Here is a 26,155-nt window from a genome sequence, read left to right as displayed (position 1 = left end):
AGAGAAGAGAAGAGAAGAGAAGAGAAGAGAAGAGAAGAGAAGAGAAGAGAAGAGAAGAGGGAAGAGAAGAGAACTAAAATACAAAACACTATGGACATAGAAGAAGAAATGGAGTCAGAGGGAAAATAAGTGATAAAGGGCATGCCATCCTCTGCTATACATATACTGATGGAGCCATTAGTCCCACCATGTGAACTCTTTGGTTGGTGGTTTAGTCCCTGGGAGCTCTGAGGGTACTAACTAGTTAGGGCAGGAGAGGCCCTTGGCCCTGTGAAGGTTCTATACCCCAGTGTTGGGGAATGTCAGGGCTAGGAAGTGGGAGAGAGTGGGTTGGTGAGCAGGGGGAGAGGGGATGGAACAGGATTTTTTTTGTGTGTGCCTTATATGCTAACAAAAATCATTGTATCATTAATGTACTTGTGCTGCCATATTGCTGGTTTGAAACAAATCTTGCTTCTTCTATTCAATAAAACTGAGTTTTTAAAAAGTTACATATATTTTCCATGGTTATGAGAAAAGTCATTGTTGAAGGAGCTTTTCACATCCAGGTTAGTCAATTGCTTATGTTTGCCAGCATAAAAACAAACTACCTCTTCAATTACAATGTGTTTACATCAACTTTTGGAGTGTTTTAAGAAATCATCACTAATAAAAGTTATGATACATAAAGCAGTGCATTAACTTTCAATGAAGCAGTTATGAAAGCTCACCTACGGATGGTACCTTAGCAACACAAGACATTGAAGTTAATATGGTTGTGAAATTATTGATATCTTCTCTTTATAATGAAAGAATACATCTTATGCTCTGTGTACATAACTAGTTAACTCATGATACTAGTATCATATCCGTATTCATAATTACAAAAACAGAATTTAGCAATGGGATGAAAGTACATAATGGATACATTGCTATAATATTAATTTAATTACATCAGGCTTCACCTGATTATGAATTGTGCCATCTTCTTTTATTATGTGAACTCCTATATTGCTTAAATGCAAACAAATTGGAAAATGGAATGGGACAAAGAAAGCATTCTGAAGATGAGCCATGATATATTGAGACACTTGGTTGCATAATAAAGGAGATCGCTATGTAGAGATAATAACCAGAGAATAGATGTAAGATGTATCACCAGCATCCTAGCTCCAGTTCTTGGTGAAGAGACAAATGAATTTGATGAAACATCAACAAATACGTGCTCAAGTTCTGATCCCATCAACAACGCTTGCTTCCTTGGGCATCCTGCCAGATGCATTACAGATACATATATTTTAGAATTCTGAAAAGGAGCTAAATTCAGAACAGTAACACAATTTCTTTTCAGTTCACTTAAGTCATCACAAGTCTGCTTTAACAGAAAGAGCTGTATAAAAAAGCATATTTGGCTCCAGGCACTTAGAAAGTGGATTAAAACAAGGAGTTCTTTCACTTTTCATATCCGTGTCTGCATATTTTTAGTTTTTTAATCCTTAAATCAATCACTTAATACTTTTGATTCTTCCATTTATAAAGTAAGTGTTTAGCAAGTGTTATCACAGATTTCCTTTTATTAATAAACTATTAATGTTTAGGATTAATACATGTTTAACACATCTTAAACTACAGTTTTAGTGAAAAATCAACTAAATATAAATAATCATGGGATTTCTTTGTTCAGACCCCATTAGCTGTTTTTTTGGAGATAAGTGTTGTAAATAATGCTTATCATTTAAACATCCTCCTCATGCATCTTAAAATATAAATCCAAGAACCAAAGGAAATCTTTGGATTTTTTTTTTCTTTTTTTAAAGTCTGAACATATACGGCTGAGAATACTGATGGTTTCTGGACTTGAAGCAACACATAAAAAAGACAGTAAATATGCATTTGAATTGCTGCTATAGATTCAGCATCTCTGTTTTCTTTAATTCCACAGTTAAATTGTTTTTGGAGATTGAATAAAACATGCAATTATCATATGCAAATGAAAGCAAAGGGATGAGAGGTAGAGAGGAGACTAAAATAAATGGAAAAGAGAAGTAGATAAAATTTCTAAAATTGCCTGTACAACTTTTAATTGTGACATTAATGCCCTGTGTCTTTTTTAAGTTTTGAAAAGCAACTAAAATAAATGACCGCTCATTAATGGTATGCCAAAAATAAATATGTATTGGACAAAATGAGAGCATATATAAACTTAAGAACAGTTCACAAAACATAAAGTAGAAATGGAAAGCTGGGGTTGAATGGAGTCAATTGCAGTTCCGTAGAATATTTCCCTTAGTTTAAATGAGTTCTGGAAAACTAAAACCTATTTGAGAGTTCTTCCATGGCCCAAAGTGAATACTTAAATACTGTTTACTTACCTAGACTGAGAAGATGATAAAATATGTACCACAGGCCTTAAGACCAAATAGTTTCTTCTTCAAACATTAAAACCTCCAGTGATGGGCAATGCTGTTTGCTTTCTGAAAATTGGAGGATAAATGAATCAGACAGTTAATGGAACCTAAGTTCTCCAGAGGTACATACTCCCTGAGATTTTACGATCGGAGATGAAATGTGGAATTCTACTCTCAAAAGCCATTAAAATGGAGTAATTTAACTGATTGTTCTTCAAACTTTGTAAGAATGCTTTTTCACAAAAGCTAAAAAAAGAAAAAAATTAAAAATAAAAACCATTCACAAGATTTACATGGTATCCTTGAGGAAAATCTTCTCTGTCTACTTAAAATCCAGATTTGACACCTGGTCAGTGTTGAGCTGTAGGATCAATATCAAATTAACTTTACTCATAAATAAGTCATTATTTATTTACTCACAGTCATACTTATAACCTTGTAATTAAACTTTACTCCCAGGTGGCATAGCTACCCAAGTTATAGTATGACAATGAGTAGAGCCAGACGTCTTATAATACCACAGTAGAGTATTGACATTTATGGCCTAGAATTCTCAATTCAATACTGTTTATACATTCTTACTTCTCATTTCTCTCTAGTGTAGGTTAAGAATTTAATGACCTCCTTAAGAGATTTTCAATAATTTCATCTCTCCAAATGAGTATTCTTAAAGATGATTATGCATATAGATTTCCAAATCTATTCAAATTACTTAATATTTATTAATGTTGAGTTATAGCAAAGACTCTTTTTCTTCTTATTTACATAAAGATGTCTCAAAAGTAGCAAATGTTGTTAATCACTTGTTCCTATTGCACAACAATACAAGACTAATGCATGTCCTTGTGTTTAAGTCTTCCTCTCCAAAGCGAGTTCCTGTCATCTTTGAGGACTCTATTAGTTACATGTCAACTCTATATAGAAGAATTGAATTAAAAATCAAGAAGTAAAGGTAAGAACTAAGAGATATTTTAATATTGAAATTGTTTGATTTTAGTCTAATATTTTATAATGTATTTTTATTTTACTAAGAGATGCATTCAAATGATTAGTCAATAAAAATGCAAACAATTTTATCCCTTCCAAAGTCCATTCTAATTGGAAATAAAACCTTATTATTATTGGAAGGAAATGAGAAAAAAATGAATGTTTATCAGTTGATTTGGCACATTAGAACTGAAGATTTGATGGAATAATTAAGGAACTAGTGAAAAAAGAAGTGTTTGTAGACTTATGATAGTTTGTAGACTTATGATAGTAACCTGTGTTTTTCATTATTTTACTTTAACAAGCTGCAAAAGCCATATTTATTCAATAGAAACATGATTTTGAATTTTGAATTTCTATAGCCTCTTAACTTGCTAATAAGAGATGTGTTATATTTCAATACTGGCCAGTAACAATAGCAGATCCCAAAAAACCACAGGTAGAGCATGGTAAGCAATTGGGAATCCTGTGTAGCTAAAGCATAACATACACCTGGCATTCAAAATGCATTTCTACCCTTTATGTTTTATCATGAGTTTATCAGTACATAAGTGCTTGTAAGAAGAATGACATTTACACATCTCCACCCTTCAACACCAAGAGCTCCTGAACACACTACATAGAAAAGTAATGCAGTAACACTAGATATCAAATAAAGTGTCTAAGAAACACATACAATATAGCCTATGGTAGCACTTTGAGCCGTAACTTTCAATAAGAGTTTCTTTTACAGGACCAAGGACCTACCCTCCCATTGATACCAGATAAGGTCATCCTCTGCTATATATTCAGCCGGAGCCTTGGGTCTCTCCATGTGTATTCTTTGGTTGGTGGTTTAGTCCCTGGGAGCTCTGGATGCCCCTGCATAGAGGAATGCCAGGGCAGTGAAGTGGGAGTGGGTGGGTGGGTGGAAGAGCACTCTCATGGAAGTAGGGTAGGGGTGATATAGGCGGGTTTAGGAAAGAAATCAGGAAGAGGGATCACATTTGAAATGTAAATAAATAAAATAGCCAACAAAAATTTAAAGAAAGAGTTTGTTTTATTTTATGGGGATATAGGTATGTATAATTTTGGAATGATGGTAAAGCCACCTGTACAATGCTGTTTCTTAACCTAAGGTGATTATAACGCTAGAGCTGTGAGTATGAGAAGGTAGCAACACCTTCCTTTCCTTTATTGGCTTATATTAAGAAGCCATTTTATGTGTCCTCATTACATTTTCTTGGTATACTTCTATAAGGAAAATGTAGGATTTCTTCTGTAAAGGACACTAACTCCATTATACCAACCTCAGCAGTATGACATCTCTTTAAGGCAGAGACATCACAGAGGTTTTTTATAGACATAATTGCATTAGAAATTAGAGCTGTGCCATAGAAAATTGGGAGGATTACAAACATTGAGTCCATAGCAGGAACCACATAGATTCTATAAAAGGGGAGAGCATGCATGGAGTAGGAAGAAATTAGGATAAACTGGTTGTCCTTAATCATTGAGTTCATTCTTTGGGACATTTGGAATATCTAATTATGTTTGGAGGATTTTGAGAACCTACTTAATCTCAGAAAACCACATTCCCTACATAGCAAATTCTTACATTAAGCTAAATTGAAGATTAAGTAAATGCAACTCAGCATAGCAATACAAATATTAGATATCCTCAAATAAACTTTATTTTAATCTGTTTTGATTCTTTTAGTCAGCTTATATCAATGCACATTTTCATATGGCTTTAAGCCACTGACTTTTTTTCTAATATTATAAAATGGATGATTCAGTCACTGAGGCAAGCCAAAATAATTTGTAAATTGGTTGGGGAATCTTAGTCAAGAAAAATACTTAAAAGGATAAATTATTGGAAATTGCATCCTAGTCATAGAATCCAGGAGCTACTCAAGAATATGAGCAATGGGGAAGATTTGAAGGCAAATTAAAAGGAGAATGTAAATCACTATAACACCATAAGCCTTGGCAACAAGGATCAAAAGTAGAGGTGGCAACAGTCCAAGATTATGCAGGTAGCTGTTGGGCAATATTCTTGCAAACATATTTTTATGTATTTTGTTTATAAATAGTTGTAAATCATATCAACTCCTTTGTGGCCGGTGAAGTAGGTATAGGGTAAGCCATACTTTTTAACCTCTTGTTAGTGTTTTATTTAGGGAAAAGGACCTTTCACAAGCAACTGTTTTTACTTTGACAACTCTCATATGTATAAACGATATTACATAACAATAGTCACCTGACTTATGTGAAGCATTCCTTGTATTTCCTATCATATTTGTACTGAAGTTATTAATAAATGTGAGTGTAAACTCTATGGTTTTACTGATATATGTATAGAACTTGAATACTGATTCTGTCAATAATATCTAAGTTTTTATAACTAAAACAGAGCATCCATATTAGTTCATATATAAACCTATTTTAACAAATATGTAAATATAATAATAGTGACTAGGGAAGAACAGTTTCTCAGATTAATATTAGGTGTCATAAACTCATGAGCCATTATTCAACAGATAATTATTATTACTATAATTATTGTCTTAATAATCACCATTGATACCAAATAAAGAAATGGTTTCAGTTTACTCATTTTTCTGTAGATAACACATAGTTTTTCTGGATGCTGAACCCTGACAACAAAATCACACTTAGTTTATTAAAAAAAAAAATGCATCTCTGGCATGTGTAACCTCAATGGTATCCCAAGGTCTATGTAACACTTTATAGTTAGCAGCAATTCTTATAAAATATTATTTGTATGTTTGGCTCACCACTTGGCAAGCAGTTCCTGAAGCCATTCCATTCCACTTAAATTAATGGAAATACTGAACACACAGAATATATGTTCAGTCTGTTCACTGTGTACCTTGTATTACTAATCTTAAAAGTGTACCATTTCTCCACTTAAAATTCAGTAATAATTGTTTCACATAGAAGGCAGTTTGGTATCATGCCCATTTAACAAAATGGTAGGAGTATGTTCTCTCCTGTGTTCTATGAGATTCCTGAGAAGGACTTTTGGTCACAGTATCAGACATGAGTTTCTTCCTTTAGAATGTTCTTTCCATTGAATTTGAAAACACTTGTTTACATCTGCATAATTCAGACAACTGTCATTCAAATGGACATACCCTGCCAGGACAGCTGTTGCTTTGCTTTACAGGGTCACAACTGGATTTGATTCTTGATGGCTTTTTTGCTTTAGAAGCCTGTGTAGAATCTACTGCTTCAGAATGTGAACTGAAAGAAGAATTTTCAAGATTACTTCCAAACTTGATTTCTCTATATTCCGGTAGCCAATTATGTGGTAATAATAGTCTCACCATCAAGTTCTAGTGGGTAACCAAGGGACACAGCAATATCCTGTTTTGTTTTGAGGGTCTATATGACTCTCCATTAAAAAACTAAAAACAGCATCCTGCTCTGAGCACTGGACTTTTCATTTAATAACGTATAATATAAGGTTGAAAGCATTATACTTTATGTAAGATAATTCCATTTGAGTGTACACAACACATATGCACACAAACACACACATACACACACACACACACACTGCTACATAAAATAGCTCATTTCCAAGCATTCTCACCATTAGGTATCTCTAACTCCCTTTCTTTTCTGCCCTATATCCCACCTGCATACTCACAAAACCACACCATTATTTTCATTCCATCTCTAAATCATTTGTGTCCTGCCTTTCTCCTCCCTTAAACTATCCTGATGGCTCCCTTTTTCTAGTTTCTGGATTTCCAAATAGGCCCTAAGTTTATCATGCATATCAAAAGATTCAAGGCTTAGATCTATCTATGGAGGTAAAAATGTACCATTTGTTTTGTCTTCACAGGTTGAGATATACTTGTAGCTATACCTATGGATTAAGAAAACCCCCACCCTTATCTCCATGGGAGAAGATTCCCATGAAATAGTATTTTCTGACCTGACAGTGCTATAGCATTTGAAGACACATCACAAGACCAACATAGAATCAAGCCAGTAAAAAGCACTACAGGGATGAAGGAGAGACTCACAAAGCTTCATACTTATCTAAGAAGCTTTGGCAGTTGATGGTGGATAGGAGAATGAGGCTAAGATAGCTTCAGGGAATAATTGCCCTATGTTAGGATGCTCAGACTCCTGTAGATGATTCTGCTATACATTTGCACATAAGGAAAGCACAGAAAGGATTCAGTGAGATATGAACGAGGACACAAAGTTGGTAGGGAAGTCGAGGAGAAATGGGGAACTGATATGATCAAAATGCATTGTTCATAGTCGTAAAACTCAAGAGGAATAAATTAAGAATAAAATTGCTTTACTTAAAAGAAAGATGCATTTATCAGTGGAATATCATAAACACTTGAGTATTATGAGTCTTCCAAAGAAAGAAATTTCTTATTTTTTCCAGAAACATAGGAAAGGGTGCAAAACACAAAGTATCAGTTCTGAGGGGTGTTTTTCTTATGCTAAAAGATATGGCTTAAAGTATTATGTTTATCAAAATGTTTAGAAAAGTGAAGCAAATCACTTTTTATGCACCATGATCATACAACCTTTTATGCAATATTCATTTTCAGCTTCTAATGATAGAGGCATATTTTCCATATCCCAGGCCACTTTTCTTCTGGCTAGTTATGCCATTTTCTAAATTAACTGTTTTGAATAGTTGTCTCTTTCCTTGATTGAAACAGAAATAAGAGGATAAAGTTATCAATCAATAGACTGATGGTTCAAATTTAGGTATTACTTCTCATTAGTGAACTAACCTAAATTGTCTTGTGTTAAATTTTTTACAAAAGTATATATTTACTTTACCAATACATCTCTTAGTTTTATGCAGTGCAAACAACTGCTAGTCACACATAGTAAAACTCCAGTATCCTAAGTACTAGACAAAACTAAATACAGTGTTTTTGTTATGCTGTTTTTAATCATTAAGGATAACAATGGTATCTAACAGAATGACTACATAACCACACACACACAAAACATGATGTAAAAATACATCTTTATTTATTTATTTATTTATTTATTTATTTATTTATTTATTTACATGTCAGATTTTATTCTCCTCCCGGTCTACTCTTTGACTGTTCCATATCTCATACCGCCTCCCTGTCCCCATGTCTTCACTAGGATGTCCCCATTAGCTACTACCCATCTCACCAAACCTCTAAACTCCCTAGGGACCCCAGTCTCATGAGAGTTAGGTGCATTTTCTCTGAATGAACCCAGACCTTCCAGTCTTCTGTTCTATATGTGTTGGGGGCCTCATATCAACTAGTGTATGCTGCCTGGTTGGTGGTCCACTGTGTGAGAGATCTTGGGGGTCCAGGTTAGTTGAGACTGCTGGTCTACCTATGGGGTCGCCCTTCTCCTCAGCTTCTTTCAGCATATCCCTAATTCAAACACAGGGGTCAACAGCTTCTGTCCATTGGTTAGGTGCAAATATCTGCATCTGATTCTTTAGCTGCTTGTGGGGTCTTTCAGAGGGCAGTCGTGCTAGGTCCCTTTTTGTGAGCACTCTATAGCCTCAGTAACAGTGTCAGGTCTTGGGAAATCCCCTGGAGCTGGATCCCACTTTGCCCTGTCTTTCTGATGGAGGTGGGCTCTCTACAAGTTTCCTCTCCCCACTGTAGAACACTTAATCTAAGGTCCCTCCCTTTGAGTCCTGAGAGTCTCTCACTTCCCAGGTTTCTAGTACATTCTGGCAACCTTTCACTTCCCAAGGTTGCCTGTGTCCATTCTTCTGTTGGCCCTCAGGGCTTCAGTCCTTTTACCTCCCCCCCAATACCAAATCATGTTCCCTTCTCCCCCGACCACCCTCCTGTACCCTCCTCCCCTACACCAATCCACTTTCCCTCCCAGGTCCCTCCCTCCCTCTCTGTTTGTGATTGCTTTCTTCTCCCTCCCAAATGGGAATGAGGTATTTAGAATGGTACTAAATTGGGTTTATTTTACTAATTCGAAAATGTTGCAGGAAATATTAAAAAGAAGGAACCAGTATACTCCAGCCTTTGTGCCTCTGCCCTGGCAGCCTTGCCAGCAATGACAGACCTGTTTTTATCTTGTGGAGATTCTGATTCTGAGCTCTACATTCTCTCCATCTAGCTTACTAGGTTCCCACTGACTGGTCATTACCACACCAACCCTGTGCTTCAAATCACCCATGGCCTTTGTGGAGAACCTTAGACAAACCCGTGCTTGGCCACCTTACCTTTCTCTCTTGAACCCAGATGAGCTGCCTCATGAAGGAAAATGCAACACAAACTTAGTTCAGAAACAATGGTAACTCAATCTCTGGGCACAACAACTAAAATCTACTCTTGTAAACCTTATTAAAATCTGATTGCTCTGGTGGTGAATCCTTGCCAATCCACCATGATACTCAGAAACTGTAGCAGCTACATCTTACTCCTCTACTGTCCAGTTTCAAAAGTACTTACCTCTTTCCTACTTCCTCTCTCCCTCTGTTCAACCTGGAAGTTCTTCCTCCTTTCCCAATAGTTGGCTCCTTTATTCATTAGGTGAATGGTTTATAAAAACAGCAACAGACCTATTCACAACACTAAAATATAAATAAGCAGGCAAATATATGAATTATGATGAGTTTAGATTCAAAAAAATTCTGGAAAAGCAGTATACAAGTGTAATAAAGTTTGATATTAATATCTTCCTTAAGGCATCAGATATTAAATTAATGAAAGCAAGTATTATACTCTAATTCTTGTACTGTTTGGTTTACTACTGAATCAATAAATATTTATTTATATTAGGAAGTGGCAGAATGACAAAGTCATTAGATGCAGCTTATCAACTGAATTTAGCAGCCTTAGTGATAGAGCCAACATGTTACGTAACTTTAAAATTTGGAAGTATAATATTTAACTTACTTCCTCAGTAATATCTATATTAGCATTTAAATGGAACGGCATTTTAAAACAAGCATCTGTGATGAAATAATACAGTAGATTAATACAAAATAACTTGTTAAGCTATAATGTGACACTTTTTAATATGATTTATAAACCATATGCAAAAACTTGCTAAAAATAGATGATTCAATCTATTTTTAAGCTAATTCTAATTCCAACTAAATTTTCTACTTGTCACTCTTAAGAAAATTCCTTCAAAGCTCATTTCTCATACAGCCAGGCAAATATATATATATATATATATGTATATATATATATATGTATATATGTATATATGTATATATATGTATATATATGTATATATATATATATATATATATATATGTGTGTGTGTGTGTTGTGTAAAATATTTCTTCCAAATGTAGGCATTCACAAATAATAACCAATTTTTGAAAATTCATGTTAACAAGAAATGGGATTATTAAAAATTAAAGACATTTGGTAATGAGCATGAAGTGATTTGTAGAAAACTAAAGTAATGGCTTGTCCTTTATCTTTATTTTATACTTTTACCCTCAACTGATGTTTAAATTTTCTTCTTGTTAAATCTCTGCCGCATTTGTTCTAGACTAAAGGGCACAGAGACTGTATCCAAGTTAACAAAATTAGAAATGAAAAGAGACTCATAACAACAGAAACTAAAGATATACAAAAAAATACCTCCATCAGATTCTACTACAAAAGCCTATACTCAACAAAAACTTGAAAATCTAGATGAAATGGATGATTTTCTAGAAAGATAACATGTACCAAAGTTAAATCAAGATAAGGTAAACTATCTAAGCATTCCCAGAGCCCCTAAGAAAATAGAACCAGTCATTAAAAACCTCCCACCTAAAAAAGCCCAAGGCCAGATGTTTTTATTTTAGAATTCTACCAGATGTTCAAAGAAGAGCTAATACCAATACTCTTAAAACTATTCCATGAAATAGAAACAAAAGGAACACCAGCTAGTTCATTCTATGAAGTCACAGTGACTCTGATACCTAAACCACACAACAACCCAACAACAAAAAAAAGAGGACTTCAGACCAATTTTGCTTATGAACATTGATGTAAAAATACTCATTAATTGGCACAGGGGAAATTTTCCTGAACAGAATACCAATGGATCATGCTCTAAAATCAATAATTGACAAATGGGATCTCATGAAACTGAAAAGCTTATGTAAGGCAAAGGGTACTGTAAATAGGACAAAATGGCAACCTACAGACAAAGAAAATATCATCACTAATTCTACATCCAATAGAGAGCTGAAAGGGATGGCAACCCCATAGGAAGAACAACAGTATCAACTACTTAGGACCTCTCATCATTCCCAGAGTCTAAGCCACCAAACAAAGAGCTTACATGGGCTGGATTGTGGCCTCTAGCACTTATATAGCATGGGACTGCCTTGTCTGTCCTCAGTGGAAGAGGATATGCTTAATGCTATAGAGACTTGACCTCAGGGAAAGGGAATGATGAGGTTGCTAAGGTGGGTTTGGGTGGGTTGGTGAGGGACTGGGGGCTTGATAAGCGGCATGGGTGGTAGAGCAACCTCTCAGATGCAAAGGAGAGAGGGTGCTGATAAACTCTCAGAGGGAAGACTGGGAAGGGAACAGCATTTGGAATGTAAATAATTTAAATTTTTTTTTAAAAAATGTAAGAGTTTGAGGATAAGAATTTTGTTAAATGTTTTGTAGATGTGACATGGCTGCTGAACACACATGAATGGGGATCATGAAATAAGACAGCCTACTGCCATTTTTATTGGGTAAGAACTTGATGATGAAGCCCTAATGATGAAGAAGACATCATGTACTTTTGTCCTTGGACCAGAAGATACCTACACTGGAAGCTTCGATTCTACTACACTGATTTCATATTGTAGTGCTTGGATGTTCTATGGATGCTACTAGGACAGAAAAGTTATCAACAGTCTTTCTTGGCTGTGAATTTTGTGTTCTATATCGACCAGTCAAGGTATGCTCACTGGTACAATAATGACACTAATATTATAGGAGTAACTATCTGTTCTCTAATTAATTTAATGTTCATTCCTTAAGATAGAAACCATTCCTGGTCTCATTATATAGACCAAAAATCTGTAATCATATGTGCTAATAGAGATCCTATAATTGTTATTCTGATAAATGGGCATAAAATATACTATTCCATAAGTTTTTGGTGCTTATACACTAATGTTTTTTCTTAACACCCATCAAGTTTCTCTTTTAAGGAGGTTGTGATTAATACAAAGACACAAAACTGAACAAAATTAGAGAAAATATGGGAGTATAGTGTGTCAACCTCTAATTGGCACATGTATACCACACTGCTACTTCCAAAATTTAGGAAACATCATAGAAAAGTACAAAATTATAAGTCCCGGAGGAATTATGGTGGCAGGAAAAGAATACTTGCCAGACATAATAAATGTACATGTGAATTCACAACTACTGATACTGCACAGACAAGACATGTATAGAATGGAGACAGTCAAGTTGCCAGCAAGGGTTGGAGTAGGGGATCCTAAATTCCTATCCTACCAATGAACCACTCGAAATAATGGATAATGTAGAAATGATAATACATTTTCTTCAAGAATGTAGAATTTGAGGCACCATCTATTTTCTAGTGTATAGACCAGCACATATAGTTTTTCTTCCTTTATTTTTATTTCCATTGAAAGTTTTGGTAATTAATATCTGCATTTTCTCTGTGCTAATAATGTGTAATAGTGTGTAACTTAGACCCAAACACATTATTACTTAGGTTTCACTACATATTGTGGATTGTTTTGGAGAACTTGGAATGCCATTCTTATGATCTAAGAAATTTGAAAAAGCTAAATTTACAAAGCTACTTACAGCATCAGAACTAATGTCATTTACTACTGTGATAATAGTGTGTTGCCTGGAAGTAGGAAACTAATTCACATTTCTGCTCTTTGTAGGTCTATAGTCGGACACTTTTAAAAATGTGAATATATGCTTTGTATTTGTGTTTGGTGTGGGAATAGAGTGGGGTTAATCACATGTTCAGCTCACTAGTATTATCTATAGGCACAAAGAAAACAGAACATTACGTTTAATATTGAGTAATTAACAACAAAATTATTACTTTAATATCTGAGATCACCATTTCCAGATAATTTAAAATGTTTGTAGACAAAATAAATATACAATTTTGGATATTTTTTGACTCTTTATTTGATTCACAGTGACCATGTTTTATTGTTTAGTGCTGGAAAAATTGTGTACACCACCATAATTTTTGAAGTTAAAAACTAAGAAACTTCTAATTTGCTATCTCATTTTCCCCCAGGAACTGAAATGCCCTCCAAAGATGTTATTCTGCACTTCTCATTATTATTTCGTCTGCTATGTAGAGATGCCAAGTGCTCAATAAGGGGAAAAATTCAGAACTCAAGCCTTTTTTGTTTTCCTACCAATAATACAGCAAAAATATTGGCTGAAATAGTGGCCCAACTATACCACAACACTACACATACTTTGAAACAAATTCTTGATATATAAAACTTGGAGTCAAGTGGTATAATTTTTATCATAAGATTTCTTTTCAAGTAGCCTGAGGGTGGAAAGAAAATGGATCATGAGTTTCAGAATGTTGGTGATTTAATGTACCATCTGGTTTAAACACAAACATGAAACCCTAATCTTTAGAAAAAGCTATTTAATTGCTGTGATGCAGGTGGCTAACAATGCAGTTCTTGTTATTTAAGTTCCACGAGGGCATAAATGTAGTATTTTGTAGGTTACCATCATATTCACAAATTTTAAATTAATGGACTAAATTATATGTCAGCAAAAAACAATTTTAAATAAGAGTTTGGGGTAGTTAGGGAAAATAGTATACTCAGACTCTGTAAGTTGGGAGCTATATAAAACATTTTTGCAAACTTTATGAGTCAACTGAGGTAAGATACTTTCTATGGACACTAGTTTCCTAATTTATAAAATGTGAATTCTAATCTTCAGTTTCTATGGTAGCTTTTAGTACTAAGTATGGTTTGGGCCTTGGCTCAGTTTCTACCCTCTAGTATGTGGTTGAGCAGGGTCTGATATTTCTGGTGGATTTCACAGCTTTCATGGAAAACATATCACTCATTTTCTTCTGTTGCCCTATTCAAGACTGTAATCCTGTGTTCTTTATGTCCTCTTAAGAATCTTTATATATTACAGAACCCAAAAATGCTTTCCATAAATTGCATATAAAAGATTAACTGGTTCCTCCCCCACTCTCTCCTTTTTACTTACTGAAGAAAGGAAGTTGAATAGATGTTTTTCTCTCTTGCTAAATCCCAAGAGTGTTTTAAAAATAGCACTTGTGTTGATGAAGAAACAAACTTTTCTCAATAAAAGCTAACCCCATGTACTTGAGGGATATTAGCCCCAAAGACATATTATTTAGGCTTCTTGGAGAAAAGAAAAAGTACAATTTTAGCCTCAGGAAAAAAGTACATTCTTTCAAATGGACTAATTTATTCATCCGTAAATTAAATTTATAGTGGACATATAGTGATAAAGAGGGTTATTTTTATATATATAAAGTTTAGATTTATTTTACCAACAAATTCATTACTATTTGTTACATAGGTAATGAGACAGTTATGATAAAGTTATTAACTGTACTTCGTTGGGCATGCTACAGGAATAGAGGTTAGTGTATGTGTGTAAGAAAAACAGTATGTAGAAGTCCACTCTCCTATTTGTCAATATGTTCACAATTGTATGAAGAGAACTAATATATATTAATCACACTTGGAATTAAATTTTTAATGTTTTTTAATTATTTTTTATTGGATATTTTATTTATTTACATTTCAAGTATTATTCCCTTTCTGGTTTCCCCTCCACAAACCCCCTATATCCTACTCATTCCCCACCCACCCACTTCTACCTTACTGCCTTGGCATTCTCCTACACATTTTCTTTACATGTATTATATTAAATAATTTTCTAAAAGGTGACAAGGGAACATTTTTTCATTGAAACAAACTCCAAACTTGACTTTACCTAATGTTTTGACTAATCAATGTTGCCAATTAATTTGAGGATATTAAAATTGTGAAACAAAAAAGTACATTTTGTTCTGATTCTCATTTAACAGTATTTGATTTTTAAAGGACTGACATTCTTAATCAATTTTAAAAATTCAATTTTATTACTAAATGCACTTTTTAAATGTGAGTGAATTATTCAACTCAAGAATATTTATTTATAGGATTGGGTTGAGTTGACAATTCCTACATTTTTGAGGGCTTTCAGACAAGAGTGTAGCTCCACAGAGGAGGGTGTTATCATAGGGCCCACCTTAGCACTAGAAAAAAGCATTACTTATTGACTTCATTTCATTTGCATTAAAAATTTAGATAAAATCATTTTAAACTGTCTCTTAGCCCTAATTAAAAAAAAGTATTTTTGCATAGTTAATAGGCTTCAAATTATTTGTTAGACAACAGGTCTATGCTACGAGTCAAACATACAAGTTAATATTTACCTTTAAAATTAGTGAGGACAGATGTATATGATAAATGTGATGGTCATGTATGGATTCACCCATCTTAAAAATAGATCCTTTGGAGAGCAACCTTGAGGCAAAAACATAATTCCTAGGACAGGGTAATGTCCCATTCTGTTGTTTCTTCTTTTTAAATTAAAACTGTTTTCTTTACCCACTCAGCTCTATAAATCTGAAGCCCAACTTCATTTATGCAAATAACCTAGTAAAGTTCCTTCTCATTAGCTTTACTGATTTCCCTCAAATGAGAACTATCTACCAGATCATTTTCAACATATTTCGAGTATAACACATACTGATCATTTCTTTCGTTTATCATATATTTTAATCAGAGAAACAGAATGACTGATCAGTCAGACTTAAGACTCAAATTAGAAATATGGAGCCTCAGAACTTTACTTAATGTGGGACACCTTAATTATCAAATAAAATAACCTAATGTCCACAGACTCAAATATAAATTCTGCATTCTTTTAGCAATATTAGGCAAGTGAAAAGGATATTAATTTTATAAAATATATAAATAATATAAGCAGATGCTAATATTTTATTGATAAGTAGATTCAATTGCATTCTTAAATAAACATGAAGAGATGAATAATATTGAGGAATTCAATTTGACTAAGTGTATATTTCATGTATTAAATATCATTTATAGTAAAACAATTACAAATGTATTTTTTTCATTTCAAAACAATACTGGTTTCAATCCTTTTCTTTTATATTTTTCTCTAGTTTATTTCTTTTCAGTATTTACCTAATATGATATTTCTTAGTTTCTCTCAATAAAATCAATTTTGTCTAGATAAGTGAAGTGTATCAGAAATTACCTAAAATTATGTATCAAGCCTACACAAAGAATTATAGAGAAGTGAGAACTTCTGAGAGTGAGAGCAATAGTATTTCCCAGTGAAAAGTAGACCAACTCTTTTATCTAGTACCAGTGGTTAGTTCTGAAAATATTGACATGCAATTAACATTATAGAGACTGTGTAGGTCATGGTTTGAATGCACATACACATTCAAGTATTCATGTAAACACCAATCAAGGAAAGTGGAGATCATGAATTTGGTGTAGAGCATGGTGGGGCATATGAGATGGTTTGGAAGGTGAAAAGAAGGGGAAATGATACTTTATTCTAATATTTTAAAAAAGTAACAACAACCTAAAAAAGACAAGAAACACATGTCCCAATGAGAGCATACATCTGTAATTATAATTCCAGGGCTGAAATTCTTGTTTGCTTGTTGCTTTGGCATCTATAAAAAGTAACATAGGATAAGATATGTTTATATGCATGAAGTATTTTTGAGAAATTGTCTTTTCTTTCTATTCAATTGAAAATAGATTCTTCTCTGCATACCTGCCAATCACAGTTACCCTATTCCACACTAAGTAAACAAAGTTTTTCATAAGATAAAAAAAAAAAAAATTACTGAACTCACAAAATCGCCATTTTTTTTTCTCTTCAAAAAGTGAGTGGCTTAACATTGGTGCCGTAATCATTCTTTTATATTAAAAATCAAGATATACTTTAGCATCTTGAATATTTCACACAAATTCAAAAACTTAATAACCACTGAAAGGTAATAAAACACTGAAAATTTACATTGTTAACCATTCCATGACCTACTACTATTAGTAGACTTTACATTTGTCTACTGGAGTACAGCTCTTCTTTAGCTATAGGTAAATCAGGGAGCACCAGCAAGACCTGTAGCTAACAGAAGTGGGACATGTGGCCCAGAGATGTATACTGATTATTTCCTGCATAGAGGCTGTCTGGGAGTCAGAAGTATGATGTTTCATACAAGTTACAGCTTAACCATCACACAGAAGGTTAAGTAGCAAAAAGAACATTAGTGATATTGGACACCACTACTATATCACCAGCACCACTTCTGGCAAAAAAAAAGTTATTAGTTAGTCAAAATTTTTAATGAAATCATGATTAATACATGCCTCTCATAGGTCTGAATCTAAGTCACCAGATTTGGGTGATAAATGCAAACATGCAGATCTTGCATCGCTGGGAGCTGTGTGTTTCACTTTCACAGCCCCTCAGATTGATCTGTCCATTATTCTAATACATAATTTATCACAGCAATGGGGACAATTCATTATGTGCACAGTATAAGCAGGGAGTCCTAAATAGCAAACTCTTTAGAGATTCAGAGTGTTGCCTGCACACTCAAATTCTTGCTGCTCTTATTATTTGAAAAATACAATTAAATAAGATTTTAAACACCAAATATAATAATAAGGTTTATATAAAGCCAAAAAGGATAAAAAGACCCACTCATAAATTTGACTTACTTGAGAGCATGCTGACACATTCTTTCCTGAGGTAATATTTTCATTGACTTCACTATTTCCATTCCTTGTGAGGCATTCAACTGTTCTTAAAGCTAAATCAATCAGAGACAGAATGCTAGGAGAATTCTGTAGCTATATTGCTTAAACCATAAATAGAAATGTGCACCATTACTTAAATGCTCATTGAATTAAATTATAGATACAGCATTTCTTTCTACATATGTGAGCCATTGAATAGAATAGTAGTTTGATTTCCAGTTATTTACTATTTGATGAAGTCATCTGTGTGACTGAAGCCTGCTGCAATATATTGATTTAATCTAGAACTCACAAAATAAATTTAAAAGCTCCCTAGATTATCTTCTTAGAAAAAATGATCAAACAAACAAACAAACAAACAAAAACTCCAAAATGTTGGTGATGGGTGGGATACTGGTATGTACTTAAAGTTTGGAAAGCTGGTTCTACATGGAACATTAATATATATATATACATATACAATGTAATATATAATTATAATATAATGTATATGTGATATATATACATATATAATATGCAAGAGAGACTTAGAAAAAGCATATTCTTGAACTCAATGATTTACATTTACCTGGCTATACTTTTTCTTCGGCAGTTACAAATACATTATGAGTGTCCACATTTAAACCTTTACCTAAATTAATGTGACAAGTATTTTGAAATTCAAACTGCAATAATAAAACTGTAATTAATTGTATGAACCTATGAATTTGTGAGCAATTTTTTTAAATTAAAACACACTTAAAACTATATCCATCAGGAAGAGGAAAAAAACAAAAATAGCGAAAATAATTCCTAACAATAAAAGAACTTCACGGGAATAACCATCCCTGACCTCAAGCTAGACTACAGAGCAATAGTGATAAAACTGCATGGTATTGGAACGGAGAAAGACAAGCTAATGAATGGAATAGAAATGAAAACCCAGAAATAAAACCACATACTCGTGGATACTTGATGCCAAAAATATACAATGAAAAAAAGAAAGCATCTTCAATAAATGGCTGAGAAGCACCTAAAGAAATGTTCAACATCCTTACTCATCAGTGAAATGCAAGTCAAAACAACCCTGAGATTCTACCTCATACCAGTCAAAATGGCTAAAATCAAAAACTCAGGTGACAGCAAATGCTGGCAAGGATGTGGAGAAAGAGGTACACTCTGTCATTGCTGGTGGGATTGCAAGCTGGTACAACCACTCTGGAAATCATTTTCACGGTTCCTCAGAAAATTTGACATCGTGCTACCTGAGAACCCAGCTATACCACTCCTGGGCATATACCCAGAAGATGCTTCAACATGTAATAAGGACACATGTCCCCGTATGTTCATAGCAGACTTATTTATAATAGCCACGAACTGGAAAGAACCCAGATGTCCTTAAACAGAGGAATCAATACAGAATATGTAGTACATTTACACAATAGAGTACTACTTAGCTATTAAAAATGATGAATTCATGAAATTCTTAGGAAAATGAATAGAACTAGAAAATATCGTCCTGAGTAAGGTAACCCAATTGCAAAAGAAAACACATGGTATGTATTCACTGATAAAAGGATATTAGCCCAAAAGCTCCAAATAACCAGGATAAAATTCACGGACCACATGAAGCTCAATAAGAAGGAAGACCAAAGTGTCCTTCGGTACTTCTTAGAAGGAGAACAAAATACTCACAGGAATAAATGTGGAGATAAAGTGTTAGGCAGAGACTGAAGCACAGGACAGCCAAAGATTGTCTGTCCTGGGGATTCATCCCATATACAGTTACCAAACCCAGACTCTATTGTGGATGGCAAGAAGTGCATGCTGAAAGGAGCCTTATATGGCTGTCTCCTGAAAGACAGGCCAGAGCCTTAGAAATACAGAGGCAGAGGTTAGCAGGCAACCATTGGACTGAATACTGGGTCCCCAATAGAAGAGTTAGAGAAAGGACTTAAGGAGTTGAAGGGGTTTGCAACATAAGAAGAACAACAATATCAACCAACCATACAACCCAGAAATCCCAGGGACTAAGCCATCAACAAAGAAGTACACATAGCTCCAACTGCATATGTAGCAGAGGATGACCTTGTCATGCATCAATGGGAGGAAAGGTCTTGGGTCCTATGAAGGTTCGATAGATGCCCCAATGTACAGGAATCAAGGGCAGGGATGTGGGCATGGGTATATGGATGGTAGAACACCCTCATAGAAGCAGGGGTAGGGAGGATATGATAGGGTGTTTCTGGGAGGAAGGGAAACCGGGAAAGGGGATAACATTTGAAATGTAAATAAAGAAAATATCCAATAATAAAAAAAGCACACATTGGCAAGGATGTGGAGAAAGAGGAACACTTTTCCTTTGCTGGTGGGATTGCAAACTTGTAAAACCACTCTCTAAATCAATCTGGGGGTTCCTCAGAAAATTGGAAGTAGATCTACCTGAAGATCCAGCAATACCACTGGGCATATACCCAAAGATACCTCACCATGCCACAGGGGTACATGTTCCACTATGTTCATAGTAGCCTTATTTGTGATAGCTAGAAGCTGGAAACAACCAAGATGTCCCACAACAGAAGAATGGATACAGAAAATATGGTACATCTATACAACGGAAAACTACTCAGCTATTAAGAACAAGGACATAATGAGTTTTGTAGGTAAATTGATGCAACTAGAAAATATCATCCTAAAACATATTATTAATCTTACTTAAGTACATAAAACTTATGAGTTCTTCTTTGGTTTAGTATTTCCAACTGCAATTCTGAAACCTAAGACTCTTATTATAACAGTTTCACTCTCTTCACCATGTGGAGAAAGACAATTTTAAGTAATTCAAATTGATGATTATCTTAGTATACTAAAATTTTGTCTTTTCAACTTGCATCTACACATAGTAGGTAGCCAACTCTTTGGGTCAGGAAATAGTATCCTTTCTGCACTTTGGTGTTGTCTTTAATTCTTCAGTCTGCCCTGTAATCAGAATGCCTAAGCTTCTTAGAGCATCCTTTTGACTCTTTAACTTTATGAGTAATATAATACAAACTGTTATATAAATTGTTACAAAGCAATAAGAAGACAAATCATAATCTACATTGAATTTTAAATAATAAATAGTTTATTATATAACTAGAATATGAGCATCATAACATAAATATAATTAAAATTATTTTTTTGTCTTTGGTCAATATTTTCAATATATTTATTTATTTATTTACTTACTTACTTACATCTCAAAAGCTGCTCCCAGTCCTGAACCCCTCTCACAAAGGCCTTCCCTCTATCTTCCCTCCCATTCACTCCCTACCCTCTTCTGTATCCCCCCCACCCCATTTGGTCAAGTCTTGTAGGATTAGGCATATCCTCTCCTACTGAGGCAGGACAAGACAGCTCTCTGCTCCATATGTGACAGGGGCCTTGATCCAACCTGTGTAAGCTCTTTGGTTGGTGGTTCAGTCACTGAGAGCTCCTAGAGGTCCAGTTTGTTGATACTGTTGGTCTTCCTATCACCTTCAACCCAGTCTTCTCCCAACTCTTCCATAAATGTCCCTGACCTCTATCCAATGTTTGACTGCTAATAACTGTATTTCAGTCAGCTGCTGGGTACAGCTTATCAAAGGACAATTGTCCTCAGCTCCTGTATGTAAGTATAACAGAGTACCATTAATAGTGTTAGGGCTTAGTAAATGCCCATGGAATAGGTCTCTAGTTGGAACAGTTATTAGTAGGCCATTTCTTCAGTTTCTGTTTCATCTTTCTCCCTGCATTTCTTTTACACAGGACAAATTTTGAGTCGAAAGTTTTGTGGGTGGGTTGATGTTCATATCCCTCTACTGAGGGTCCTGCCTGGATACAGGTTCTGTCTCCATTGTTAGACATCTCCTCTAAGGTCACCTACATTGATTCCTGGGAGTTTCTCTCATCCTATACCTTCAGATACTACCTAGATTCCTAGATCCATAGTGAGCTATGTCCCACCCCCATAGCAACAGATTTACATTCATTCTCCTGGCCCAGTGGGTCTCCTGTCTTTTTCCAAGCTGATCCTGCCGCCTACTATTCTTCTCCCATTTCCAACACAAGTCTCTCCCTCTTTTTGTCTCCAATTACCATTTTGTTCTCCCAAGAGGGATTCAAGTATCTTCACATAGGCATTCTTTCTTCTTTAGCTTCTTTATATCTGTGGGGAATATCATGGATATTCTGGAATTCATGATTAATATTCACTTATCAGTGAATACAAACCATATGTCCTTTTGGGTCTGGGTTATCTCACTCAGGTTGATACTTTCCATTTCCATCCATTTTCCTGGAAATTTAACCCTGTCCTTGTTTTTAATAGGTGAATAGTATTCTCTTGTGTAAATTAAGCACATTTTCTCTACCCATTCTTCAGTTGAGGGAAATGTGGGTTATTTCCAGTTTCTGGCTATTAAGAATAAGGCTCATAAGAATAGAGTAGAATATATCTTTTTGTTGTATGATTGAACATCTTTTGGGTCTATGCCCAGGAACACTATAGCTGTGTCTTCATGTAGAACTATTTCTAATTTTTCTGAAAAATCATCATATTGATTCCCAAAATGGTTGTACAAGTTTGCACTCCCACCAGCAGTGGAGAAATGTTCCTCTTTCTACACATCCTCACCAGCATTTGCTGTCACTTGAGTTTTTTATCTTAGCCATTCTGATTAATCTAAGGTGAAATCTCAGAGTCCTTTTGATTTGCATTTCCCTGATGACTAAGGGTGTTGAGCATTTCTTTAATTGCTTTTTAACCATTTGAGATCCTCTGTTGGGAAGTCTCTGTTATCTCTGTACCTCATTTTTTAATTGGGTTTTTTGGATTGTTGAAGTCGCTAACTTCTTGAGTTTTTTTTTTATATATTCAATATTAGCTCTCTGTTGGATGTAGGATAAGTGGGAAAAAGCCTTGAATACATTGGTATAGGAAACTATTTCCTTAATAGAATACCAGTGGCTCAGTCTTTAAGATCTACTATTCATAATTGAGACCTCATGAAACTGAAAAGCTTCTGTAAAGCAGAAAACTCTATCAATAGGACAAAATGACAGGCTACAGATTGGGAAATATATTCATATTTTGAATTTTAATGAGCTACATAACTATATCATTTTTGGATTTCACAAATGGGTTCCTGTAGTAAGTGCTTGACTTTAGTAACAAGAGACCTGTCTTGTAGTAGAGCAGAAAACATGATAGGTTAAATCCTTGTGGAGCTCTAGAAATAAAGATCCTTGAGCTCTAAGTTGATTTCTTCTGAAATCCAGTGCCTTACAAAATAAGTTGTTAACTTCAAGACGTTTCTAATAATCTTTAAATAGCTAACATAATGGTGAGTTAACATTTCAAATGACAAGTCTGTGTAGAAAATGCATATTGCATTTATTTTTACTGTCGTAAAGAACTAAAATTCTATTTCAAAAATAAATAGAAGAAACCAAATATTAGAAATAGCTTTTTTTTTCTTTATATTTCTTGTAGTAACAATAATTAAGAAGCAAGGGAAACTTTTGACAAGAGAATTCTATTTATTCTTTTTCTCCAATTACGTTCGGCAGATTGGGTTCACCCACTCTTCTCAATGGATATGAATATGACTTGTCAGAGGTCTTTTTAGCAAGGCTTAAGGGAAAGGTTTCCACATATTCTACCAATGGGATTTGGACACAGTTGACAGCTGCAGCCCATAAATTAAATAAAATTTTATCGATGTGTTAAAAACATGCCAGTTATATAAAATACAGCAAAGTCAATATTTTAAAGAAAAAGAAAAGAACAAATACTATCCTGGAATATGTATAGTCCATACTGGTATAATATACATTTGCTGACTCTTATTTTAGTTTTGAATTTGTACTTTTGGTAAGGAAGAAAAAACTAATTTAATAGAGCCTTTATGAAATAAATGTTCTTAAATCATACTTTGAAATGGGCTCCCTGGAAAAGGAATTTAGTCATAAGGAAGAAACCATTCAGAATATAAAAAGTCCTATATACTAGTCTTAACTATTTTCTAAATATTTTCAGTGAATGGTAGACTATTTTCCTATTTTTTTCTGTTTGTTAAAAGATATTGTTCACAAGAAATAAAAGTTTGAAAAGCTGTAGATAATCACTGTTGGGTTTAACTGCCTTGATTATTTTACAGAGTATTTGATATGCCCCAAGTGAGTTTTGAGCACAATGTGTCCTGCTGACAGAATTATAGTTCCCTTTCCTTTATCCTCAGTGTCTGTCCATCTTTCTTTTTTTTTCTTTCTCAGAATTAAAAACTTGTGCTGGTGTATAGCTCTTTCTTAGAAAGCAGCTCTTCCTTAATGTGCTTCTCTTTAGCCTTCCTTCTTTACAAATTACTCCTCTTCTATTACCTCCCTTCCTCTGAGGCAGCCTCCTACCCCACCCCTTATTTAACTTGAGCTTTAATTTTAATCTTGAATATATATATATATATATATATACATATATATGTATATGTATATACATGTATATATGCATATATATTGTTTTGTTTTGTTTCAGTCTTTTCATTATCCTTAGCTTACTTTTAATTTTTGTAAATTTTAGAAAAAGTTGAAACTATAGGCTCATTAAAAGGATTGTATGTATTCATTTTTGTGGTTTTACCAATGTCATTCCTGTTAAACTTATTTTTTTTATAAAAATATAGAATACTTCATGAATATAAGATACAGTTTCCAAATCTCCTTCTCATTATAATGTTATACAGGTGTATGGTGATTTAAGACAGAACAGAATCTTATTCCCAGAAAACAATGGTTTCCATTGGAAATATCAGAACACATGAAGCGTTGGGATCACAACCTTTTCCTGCATTTGCTGTCATCTCCTATGCTTTCTGCACTTTCCTCAAACATGGCTCATGCTCTTACCTCTAACTTTATGATCTTGTATTTTATGAATCAAAACAGAATTCTACTTCAGTATCAAGCAGAACTCTTCAGTGATTTCTCCAAAAAGCAAATCAGAAATTGTGAGTTCTGACAATCTCATCATGTGTTGTGGTTAACATAGTCAGAGAAGCACTTCTGTGCTTGAGCTAAAAAAAAAAAAAAAAGAGAAAGCATGTTGGTTGTGTAGAGCTTCCTTGCATTAGCCTAAGCTATGTACCCGTCTGCAGTTTAAGAAAAAAAATGCATTGCTAATAAATGATGAAAATGATTTAATATAAAACTGATATATGATAAGACTAAATACTAGTCTTCAGCACATGATAAAACAAGTGTTAACATGATAGTGTCGCGAACACCTGCCAGCAGGAAGGATGGCGACAACAGCAGGATTCTTCTCAACCACACTTTATTAGGAGCGCCCAAGTTTGAAGCGAGAGAAGGACCCCACCCTCTGGAGCGGTCGGCTTATAAACCCTATTGTGTGGATGTGCCGATGGCTGATTGGCTCAGCAGTGTCTGCTGACCACTGCGTCACCCATTTGGAGAGGGTGCAGCTGGAAAGGCAAGCATACGCAGGTGTGCAGAGTAAACATGCCTATGTGGCTGGCATTGCGCAGATGTACAGAGTTTACGTGGCTGGTGTTGGCCGGTGCCCAACAGCGCCCAACATGATAGAAGTGATAAAGTTTGCTCTGAAGTAACATACTTGGATGAATGACAGAAGTTCAGTTAATGGCCTTAATAGTTCGTATTTTATAGCTAATACACTGTGGAGAGAATAATGCTGAAAGCATCACACTCGACCTCTGAACAGCCAGATATAAGTAGCAATGGTTTGGCAAATGTGTTTACTCAAATTGTTAATTAAACATGATCCATCTTTTCTCCCACAGGTGGCATAGGTACTTCTATTTTTCAATGTTTTTACTAAGATAAAATCAGTATTACTATTTTCAATGCTTCTTACATTTTGAAATATCGCATCAGAGAACACTGATCTTGAATGTCAGTGTGATTAAGTAACTGTGAGTTT

General features: G+C 34.4%; 1 long non-coding RNA gene across 1 annotated transcript in view; it reads right to left on the bottom strand.

The window, feature by feature from the left end:
- Nucleotides 1-6,595, bottom strand: part of LOC116083450 — a 15,666-nt gene extending 9,071 nt beyond the window's left edge. The window contains exons 1-2 of the long non-coding RNA XR_004115718.1: nt 6,515-6,595; nt 2,352-2,453 (exon numbers count right to left, since the gene is read on the bottom strand). This is a non-coding gene — a long non-coding RNA (uncharacterized LOC116083450). The remainder of the gene's footprint in view (nt 1-2,351; nt 2,454-6,514) is intronic.
- Nucleotides 6,596-26,155: the final 19,560 nt, after the last annotated feature.

Source organism: Mastomys coucha, unplaced genomic scaffold, assembly GCF_008632895.1.
Source record: "Mastomys coucha isolate ucsf_1 unplaced genomic scaffold, UCSF_Mcou_1 pScaffold8, whole genome shotgun sequence".
Classification (NCBI taxonomy): Eukaryota; Metazoa; Chordata; class Mammalia; order Rodentia; family Muridae; genus Mastomys; species Mastomys coucha.
The sequence above is the reverse complement of the archived record's forward strand: the minus strand, read 5'-3'. Positions and strand labels throughout refer to the sequence as shown.